This window comes from Mastigoproctus giganteus, chromosome 2 (genome assembly GCF_048544385.1).
Source record: "Mastigoproctus giganteus isolate SK-2022 chromosome 2, ASM4854438v1, whole genome shotgun sequence".
NCBI lineage: Eukaryota > Metazoa > Arthropoda > Arachnida > Uropygi > Thelyphonidae > Mastigoproctus > Mastigoproctus giganteus.
The window spans coordinates 91,347,239-91,358,039 of record NC_143576.1 but is presented as its reverse complement, the minus strand read 5'-3'; the positions used below and the strand labels follow the sequence as shown (position 1 = coordinate 91,358,039).

The following is a 10,801-nucleotide window of genomic DNA, read 5'->3' as shown; positions in this document are numbered from 1 at the left end:
ATATTTAAATCTCTCTTCGGTTCTTAACCAGAATGCATACGTATCCACAACGGGGGTTTCTAGAGAGAACCAATTATTTCTATCTGGCTTAGCTTCCGTATATTTAGCTGCGAATACATAGGTGAACCACAACACAAGAAAGGTAAGTTTACTGAACATGCTGCCACTTTCTCTCAAAGTTAAAAGTTGTAAGTTAAAATTTGTGTCTGCATGCCAGATAGGATACGAGGGAGGAGTTATAGGGAAAATGAGATTTAGGTCACTACTCCTCCTGTATGATTAGAGGCAAAATGGTACAGTGAAACAAGTAGGTAACCTGCTTAATTGTAAAACACGAAAGTTAAGTCTAACATTTCTAGGAACGTTAGTATTAGTATTAAAATGATATGATATAATGATACTAGGAAGTAAAGTGATTCAGTATCTGCCAAAAAATAATAAATAAATACATATATATATATATTTTAAATTCTTATTATTCCCATCACCAGAAGGTCTCTATTCAATGACAAAGTTCTTCTCGAATTTTGCTAAACTTTCAGTCACAAAGCTTAGCAACTGGACACCTTGTTTGCGAGGGGGGGGGGGAGCAGATTTCACTGAATTGAGTAAGTCCCTGAGTGGGATTAGCAAAATGAACGAGAGAGGAATGTTCTCAATGATGAGCCAGATAAGAACAAGAGGGCATAACTATAAAATCTTAGGGAAGAACAAAGAGACTAGACTACATAACATCTACCTTCAGCCAGCCTATAATGAAATCTTGGAATAAGGTCAGAGATATTGCGGCTGGATTGCCGATTATTCTACCATTCCGATCTTGCAAGGATCTATTGAATTCTATGCTTCTTTGCATAATATACTGAGTGATCACTGAATTATGACCACCTACCTAATACCGTGTTGGGCCACTGTTCGCACAGATAACAGCCACTAGATGTCTAAAGACATCCGCAGAGATCTGCCACCATGGTGTCTGTAATGCTTTCCACAGTGTTGGAATAGATGACGGATTTGTGTCCGTATGCTTCACTTCCCGTTCCAAAACAGCCCACAGGTGTTCAATTGGATTGAGATCAGGCGAATATGTATGTAGGGCAATAAGGCTTGGTGATGTGTTCATTGTGTTCCTCTAACCACATGTGCACAGTGCTGGCACGATGACATAGCGCATTATTGTCTTGGAAGATTCTGTTTCTGGCCGGGAAAATGGTCTCCTAAGAATTGCCGGGTCTTGCTGGGCTTCCTTCTCCTTGATCTGGAAGTCATCCGAAGCGGGCTATTCTACTGTATTAAGAAAAATAGCCCAACCACTATCCTAAATTACACTGTGAACCTGACAAGGGTTCACCGAACGTAGGAACAACCTGAGAATCCAGGCCAACTTGATTCCAGCTCAGTATGAAGATTAATACCAAACTCGACACTTTACACGGACTTGACTATATAATCATGTGACCTACACAGGGGAGAACTCCACCTGCATACCTTGTTGTAGAGGCCGCTACTGGCTGCTGTCTAAGCTAAACGAGTAATTATGTGTTCTTCAATTCTATGTTGAAATTGTGGTATATTAAGTAGATTTATTTGATTTTCGTTGTGATTATCTTGTTCACGGAGTAAATTTGGTGTGGAATACTACCTGATATATTTTGAACAATATCAGTTAGTATTTAACTACTAAATAGTAGTATTCAGTTAGTAGTATTTAACTACTAACTGATATGGTTAGAGACTGCGGGACGTCAATTAACGAAAACAACCTTACTGCTCTGTGTCAAGGTTTCAATCTGAGGAAATATAATTAAACTTTAACGCTTAAAAGAAGTGAATTTTGGGAATTGTAGCGGCACTGCGTATTATGACTGAATCTTGATTAATAAACATAATTGAATAAAATGCGTGCTAACAAAGATACTTTGTCAGGGGAGGATAACAAAACAAACAGGAATATGGACTCCACTGTTTGCTCCCCAAAATTGAGCCTTTTGTAAGTAATGATGAGGTAAATACAGTGAATGGGTTTTTTAACGAACCTGTGGAAGGCAGTGACGGGTATTCAAATTCTGATAGCAAGGGTTTCCATAAGATATTTAAGAAAGTCTTAAAGCAAGGTAATAAGCTGAAGACTGAAGGGGACAAATTTGGTAGTACAGTATTAAGCAACATGACCTTCTTTCTGTTGAACAATGCAGTGTTGTTTGGGCTATGGCTGTTTCTGGCAGGGCCTTGAAATGTTACTTGGATGTCGACAGCTCTGCTTCCTCAAGAAGCAGAACCCCTGAGAATTATATTATGACAGGAGGTGGTAGACGGGTTTATCGTGACGGAGGAGAGAGTTCTGTAGGCAATCCTACTTCGGTTAAGAGTAAATCTCCTGTTTTGAGAAGAAGCAATAAACATAAGAAAAAATCTGATTAATGTATTAAATGAAGTAGAGGTATTTAAGGATAATGATGAAGAAATGAGACAAGTCAACAGGAATTTAGAAATGGACTTAAACATTAACAGTAAATATACGAATCTTGTTGAGTATATTGACAATTTTAATTAATCTGTCAACACTGGCACCGATAAACATCAGTATGCCTCACGCGCTTCTGGATATCAGTCGCAGGATTTAGTGGAAAATTAACTGAATTTTGAACCACATTTAATAGATTCATAGTTGTTTGATCGAGATGGACTGAATAATCAAAATAAGCAGAAACAAGCTCTTAACGATTTCCATAATAGACCAATCAATGTTGTCATAACATGTATGAGAAGAAAGTTACAGGAATTTTTATTTGCCAAAGAATATGGAATCAATAATGATGTTATCTCTCAAATATTGGTTAGATGGGGTTAACTGGAAAGTTTGGCCTTGAAATTGGGAATAGATAATGAACCCTTGAAAGAGAGAAATTGATGTTTAGAGGGGTCACTAACTGAATACATAGCAATAATTACAGGTTTGAGGTGTACTGGTAAGCTATACGGTGAGGCTGTTAAAAATGTGTTAAAAATGAAAATTGGAAGGATAGCATAACTAATTATGACAGCTGTGCAAAGCAGAATAATGGGCTTAGAAATAAATGTTATTACTGATAATGTACTTCTCATGAGGCCTGAGCAATATTCTAAATTTAAGTCTAGCGTGGATGTAGAAAAGGCGTTCTCTAAAATCATGGAACATTCGCTTAAAAAGGTACGAATTAGGAGAATGCGAAGACTACCTGACAAGGGTATTGCGATTGAGACTGAGTCTAACAAAGAGCTTGAGGATATTAGGACAAATGACCTCGTAAAAAAATTGAGATTGAACATCACTAAACCTAAGAAACCTGGTTTAAAAATAATATTGTATGATGTAATCAAGGACATAAATAAAGATCTACTTAATGAGTTATATGAAAGAAACCTGATCCATATGGGTCTATGCAGAGATGACGTCAGCGGTGAGGTGAAAATAAGTTTCTCTATTGAAAACGAAAACGGAATTAACTGGATCTTGGAAATATCCTGTAGAATTAAAAAGTTCCTTGATAAACAAACACGAATCTTTATTGGATTGATATCCTATAGATTTAAGGAATTTCATTTGGTTACCAAGTGTTATAATTGTCAGAGGTACGGGCATACTTCTAAGACATGTAAAAGTGATATGCCCGTTTGCAGTCATTGTGGTGTGACGGGTCATAATTTTAAATTCTGTAAAAATTGTAGGTGGGCATTGTGCGCGGTGCCCACCTACTAGGATAGTGGGACCGTGCACGATGGGTCCATGGACTCGTGTTGCTTGCGCCACACAAGAAGGCTTGCATGGGGATGTTGTACCAAGCATTTTAACTCATCTGACCAGCACACTCATTTCCAATCCTCCAGTGTCCAACCAGCGTGTCTTTGACACCACAGCATTCGCCGTTGACGATGAAGAGTGACGAGAAAAGGGTGTCTCTTGAGTATTTGCTGTGGAACCACATACATCTGGGTGAATCCCAATATTGTATTGCAGTGTCAACTGTGGCACAGTGACCTGCCTATGTCCCCGTACAACGCGCTGCATCCTTTTCTCACCACGAACATCAATCCACAATACGTGCCGTTTTCGTTATAGAAGCACTCGACGCTGTAGCTCCCACAATTATGACCTTTTGAAACTCCGTAATATTTTTACTACATCCGCTTCGTAATTTCTCGAAAAAAAATGTTTGGATCCTTGTCTAGATGATAGCCAGTAGAGAGAAAGAAGGTATGTAAGTATTTTTTTTACAAAAAACGCAAGAGAAACGACTGTAGTTATTTTATCGTATCTCAGATCGACACTGATATTCTCTAGCAGATGGTTTCCGTGGTGTAGTGGTTATCACATGCGCCTCACACGCGTAAGGTCCTCGGTTCGATCCCGGGCGGAAACACGTTCCGTTTTTTTTTTTTTAATTATCTTGTACGATGGAGTGCTGATAAATTCTCGGCCTATAAGAAGAAGAAATAAGATAATCCAATTATATGCATATTTTATTCGACATTTTCGCCTTTCGACTACACACACTACAGCGATACTGTAATATTTTTAGGCCTCTCAAATAGAAATCTAAAGACTGCTAGTCAAACCAGGCTTCTGTTACTCATAAGATGACTTCGTACGAGCACTAGGTATCTGAACACGTTAGATTCGTGACATTTTGGACATGTGGAAACTCTCTACCAAATGGGTCCCCAAATGTCCGAATGCTCATCTAAAGCGGCAGGGTGTCCTGTCTTCAGCTGCCATTCTTCACCATTTTGCGCAAGGTGCCAATTTGGCGAATTGCCACCATGGATGAAACATGGTTGTTTCATCATGCTTTAAAGACTGAAAAGCAGTCAAAGTAGTGGAGGCACAGTGCCCCCACCGTCAAAAGAAGTTCTGCATCCTGAAATCTGCTGGGAAGATCATGACCTCTATCTTTTGAGAAATAGATGGGATTTTGTTTATTAACTACATGGAAAAGGGTGAAAGGCTAACTGCTGAGCAATATTCATCACTTCTAGACAAACTAAAGGATGAATTGAAGGCCAAACGCTTACCTGAGGAGCGTTGTTTTTGCAGGACAGTGCTCCGACACACACACACACACACACACACACACACACACACACACACACACACACACACACACACACACACACACACACACACACACCAGATTGGCTGAAGTAGTCTTCCAGATTCATCATCATCATCATTCCCTATATTCACCAAATCTTGCGTCCTCAGACTCCCAACTCTTCCCAAATCTCAAAAAACTCAAATGCTAGAATATCGCTGTAGTAAGTGTGCGGAGTTGAAAGGAGACGTTGAATAAAATGTATAAATAATTGGATTATTATCTTATTTCTTCCTCTTGTAGGCCGAGAATTATCAGCATCCCATCTTAGAAAAAAATTTAGGGGAAAAGAAAAGTAAACACAACATGTTTCCGCCCGGGATCGAACCGAGGACCTTGCGCGTGTGAGGCGCACGTGATAACCACTACACCACGGAAACCATCTGCTAGAAATTCTCAGTATTGATCTCAGATACGATGAAATAACCACAGTAGTTTCTCTTGCGTTATTTGTAGAAAAATATTTGCACGCCTTCTTTCTCTATACTGACTATCACGTAAACATTTTTGGAGGGGAGTTGAAGGAGACAGAGGAATATATTGCGCATGTATAGTCGAGTAGCCCGATATACCTGTAAAAAGAGAATTATTTCTAATATTTTTTGATGGCCACAGAATACACACTCCAGCCAGTACTAGTTGGGGTGTTCAATTTATTTAGTACTACAATCCATTTCAACTACATCCATTTCAACCCAAGGCAACTTTCTCATGGTAGCTAAAAGATGTATGAGAGATGATAAAACAATCGATAAAACAGTTGGCTGCCAAGAAGAAACACGAATCGAGAGACGGACAATCTGAAAAGAGTGTTTACGTCATCTCGACAGCGTTCTTTACATACGGGCAGGTCAGAGGTACAGGCATCAACAGAAATAACCTTAAGTTAATTAGTTACCTTTCAGAAAGTTGTTGCCCATGCGACTAGAGCAATGACTACGCTCTGTATTTTTTCACAACGTGTGGGAAATGCCTGAATTTGAGAAAACCCCCACCAACGACAACAACATAATCAATATAACATCCGAAATATAACCGAAACTCTTCTTTTGTAAGCGGTGTCGAATATGTTATTAATCGAGGGGGTAAATAGGACTGCTGCTTCAATAATTTGACTTCTGATAATTTGGAGTGAGGTGAGATTTGCTGAGGCAGCGTTTAGAACCTTCTACCTCAAAACACAAGCCGTAACCCGATGCTCAATGAAATGAGTCAATCTACTTAGACAAATTCCAATAAAATAAAGAAGTCAAACAGCTATGAATTTTAAATCCAATGAGTGTTAACACCGAGAATACCCTTTCCAACTTGCGCAGCTAAATCTAGGATGGTAGCCAGCGGCAACGACTGCTGTGAGGACAGAAATATTCGAGAAACACATTTACGACGGGAGGGTGAAACGGATGGAGTCCACTGCCAAACGAGTTCGAAGGGATTTCTGAGCATACAATCACTGGTTTTAGGAGAAAGAACAGCAAAATCACGTAGTGACAGCATAATTTGTTCGATAAACACTTTTTAACCGGAGAGAGTGGAATTTACTTGCTGAGTGAAGGTCAAATACGCAACCATCTTTGCTTAGAACAAGATTGCTTCGACACTGAGTAAGGCTGCTTCACTTGACTTGGTATTGAGTGTGTTAAAAGGATGAAGGGGTTAATTGTGTTTTGTTTAAAAAGGCACGATTTCCATATTAAACAAGTGATCGATAGTTAATAATCTCCTGCCAAATATCTCTTACCCCAGTTTGGTCCTCTACAATATTTCTGTTAGTAACATTCTGGAGAAAATGAAATCTCCAAAAGAAAGAGATAAGTTAACAATTTAAAACTGGTAGAATTATTCATTTGCGTAATAATTTGAATTTTTATTTTCATCTCTTACCTCTATATAATCGGTGTATATTAGTGAATACTTTTTTTTTTTCACCAGTATATCCAATTCAGTTTAAACATTTGATTAACGATGTTAACAATGTTCCTATACATGATTAGTTTTAATTATATTTAATGGAGTCCTTTTTTGTTTTAAATAATACATTTTCCCTTAGCCATTCGTTGTAATAATACGCATACCTGTATTTCCCTCGGCTGTTGTAATGATTGGACAGTAAACATACTAGAAGGACAGCTTGAAGGGAAAAGAAGCAGGGGGCGACCACAAATCACACCACTTGATAACGTGCTCATACTCTAAAAAATGAACTACAGTGAAGCAAAACAAAAAAGCCCTAATAATACGCATACCTGTATGTTCATATTGTAAAACATTATAAAAGATGACGTTCTGAATTCTACAATTTACGATGAAAATTGTAAAATTCTACCATTTCCAATTCTCTAGACGAGAACTGTAGAATTCTCGTCTAGTTTCAGAGACGATTAATTGACGGACGGCACATCAGCGATTTGTCTTTTCGTGAGGCAGGTGTACTTTTGAATTCGAAAGTCAACCGTAGCGTATTGTAAAGAAAAGGTGGAAGGACGAGAGCGACGTTAGTATTCGTAAACGGTTGTGAGGGCCAAAAAGAACTGTGGATGAACCAATCTCTAAAGAAACTAGTGCAGGCAAATCAGCCGACGTACTTGGAAAGCGCTAGGTTGGAACTGTTGATATCCGCAGTAAGTGCATCCACGGTCTGTCGACAACCACGCGGTATGGGTTTCACTGATAGAGCTTCTGCTCACAACCCCGCATCACTCCAACGAACGCTAGGTAAAATTTTCAGTGGTGCCCAGCCAACATCGTTCTTGGAACAATAGAAAAAGGTCGTGTGGAGCTACGAATCAGGTTAGATATCTTCAAATACGATGGTCGAGTGTGTGTGTGTGTGAGGAATGCCATCGACATCAGTGTTTTTTATCTATACGGAGGAGGCCTAATAGAGTGACCCCAAAGTCCTGAATTGCCTACGTTTGGAGATACTCTAAGGAGATAAATTTCGAGTTGTCAGCATCTCCTTACAGGAGTTAGAAACCGTATTCCTGGAAGAGTGGCTTTTAGTATGTCATTAGGACTGTTGAACACCGGCATGTGGATCCATCGGCTTCCTAGCCTTTAAGCTAATTATAACCGAGACTGACCTAAGCGATTGCCTGAGGAGCTGTTCTCGTAGGAGTGTATTTTACCCTAGTAACAGTTTTTTCCCTCTCAGTTTTTCTGCCCACTTTTAAAATTCATTTCAAATTTACAAACTATTTTAAAAGTGGTATCTCTGGTATGTGTCCATTAAAAAATTACAATTCTAGGAGCTATACCGAGTACCTCAGCTAGAGAGCCAAAAACACTTCTGACTGGATTCCTACTGTCTGTTCACGTCTCTACCACCGCACCTGCTGGTCACCGAACAATTTGCATGTTTCAGAAATGGCACCTTTGCACATTTGTTCACATGAGGTACTATTGGATCAAACATGATGTACTTCCATACCAAATTTCAATAACTTGAATCAATTATTTTTCAAATTATTGCACTAAATTTAAAACCAAAGTTATTTCCAAAATAAAATTTTTGGAGAGAAATAAGGAGGGTACAAATATAAAAAATAAAAATAAAATTTAAAAAAAATGGCAGAATTTTGACATAAACTCTAATAATCATAATATTTTCCACAAATTCTTTGTATTACTTTACATGCATTGAAAAATGAAGATGTATTAATTGTGAAGTAGTAGATTGGAACAGCTGTCTTTTAAAGACTTGTTTTTTAAAAATTTAAATAATCAAAATATTGATACTAAAACAAGGAAAAACTCTAGTCGGCTGATTTTCTGGAATTTCCATACTGTTTGAAACAATTTTCAACAAAAATTGAACTATTTGTAGCTGAAGAAAGTTAATTTTAGCATTCAACAAACCGTGCATGCTTTTTGAAATTAGATGCGCCAATCAACTGTGTAATAAAAGATAAAGCTAACCTCTACATTATGATGAAAACCTTTACTTTAAACGCAGCTCTTCTGGATCTTACTTTCTCTCAGCGAAAGCTAATTAGTATTCAGCACGGCAATCGCCTCGATTCGTTTCAACGAGAAATCCAGTTCACAAAAGGTATAATCTGGTTGTTTCGTTCTTCGTTAGTTAAGTATATCCCTCAAGGCAGCCCCATTACTTACAGAAGTGCTAAGAAACATGGGGTATTGCATAAACTTGTAGCGAATAAAAACTATTCTGAACCAATATCTTTCATTTCACACCTAAGTGGACACAAAAATCTATTGAAATTTAATTATTGTATTCTAGATCAAGAAACTGGCTCAAACTACATTGTCTGGTTATCATTCTTGCATTTAGGACACCCCCAGCGAATAAATACAATTTTATGAAATTTAAGACCAAAATGAAACAAAGAATTTTATAAAGCTCTTCTTTGACTTCGGATAAATTAATAAAGTTTATTGCTACTCCCATCAAAACTGACAACAATACCACTTTTCAGCTTGAAATCTGTAATGTGTTAAAGAATATTAGAAATAATTCCCTTTTTGAAGGTGCTAATCAGCTTCATAAAGGTGTACTTTCCGGTTTCCTGAATAAATATTTATATGAAATGAGAAATGCTGAATTAACTATCGGATATGCCCTCTGTCTAAACAACGGTAGCAAAGTTTAACGACCCTCACTCGTCCTCTAGAATGAAAAGTAGGTGTCCTTGTTCCTCTAGGGAGGAAGTCTGATTCTAATCAAGAATAACCCTTGCGTAACTGCTATTCAGTCAGACTTAACGACTTCAAATACGTCTCGTATTGCTAAAGTCAAGTGGATTGTAAATTATTAACACTGTAAAGAGCATTGTAAACAGTTAAAGTGTACTTTTATGTGTCTCTATACTGCAGTTGTTTACATTAATCTTGCAGGTTGAGGTACCAAGTTAGCAGTTCATAAATGCGGTATAAAATGACAAAACCGCCCACATAAACACGTTTCTCAAATACAGAAAGTGTTATTAGTGATTCTTGCGTTGTGCACATTGCTTAAAATTGTTAGTGTTTGAACAACGGCTGAAAAAAAGACTAATATTTCTGTGGGGTGTACATTCTAGGAAATACTCAGAGGGGAAGATTTTCCCCATTGTCCTTTTCCTTCTTCTAGGCGGGTGTTTCGGAGTTCAACTTTGAATGGACGTTGGTTAACTATTGCACGTATTCGGATCGAAAAAAGAGGAAGGATTGCAGACGCTAATCCAGAAGAACGGCTACCATGGAAATATTAATAAAAAAAGGCATGCAACAGAAGCCGCATTTGTGTGACAGGAAGTGGAGTGAGTTTGTAAAGGACCATTAAGTAACCTGACTGCTCTTTTTTTCGAATAAATCAAGATTTGTAGTGTTTTTGTAGGCACCGCACTGCATGTGGAGACGATGTCCCATTGAAGGAAAAATTTGCGATTTGTATAAAATTAACTATTGGAAAAGTAACGCGGAGAAAGAGAGAGAAAGTCAGCATTTTCGGAAGCAGTAGATACAATACAGCAGTTATTGTATCGACTGCTAATTCTAAGTGAGATCAAAAGTTAGGGTTAGATGTATCGAAGTAGAAAGATATCCTTGTCTAAAAATTGGAGTGGCCTTTACAACAGCTATTGGCTCAGAGCTTTTCAACGTGATAAGATAGGGTTGGGTTTTAGAAGGACTGAAATTAACTATACTCCAGAATTTCCCGAAGATCA

The 10,801-nt window shown here is 38.0% G+C and overlaps 2 non-coding genes across 2 annotated transcripts; one reads left to right on the top strand and one right to left on the bottom strand.

Annotated features, from left to right (window-relative positions):
• Nucleotides 1-4,327: 4,327 nt before the first annotated feature.
• On the top strand, nt 4,328-4,400 carry TRNAV-CAC (transfer RNA valine (anticodon CAC)). Its single transcript has one exon. It is a non-coding gene; the product is annotated as a tRNA-Val (tRNA).
• Nucleotides 4,401-5,439: 1,039 nt separating this feature from the next.
• On the bottom strand, nt 5,440-5,512 carry TRNAV-CAC (transfer RNA valine (anticodon CAC)). The gene has a single exon. It is a non-coding gene; the product is annotated as a tRNA-Val (tRNA).
• Between the last annotated feature and the right edge of the window lie 5,289 nt (nt 5,513-10,801).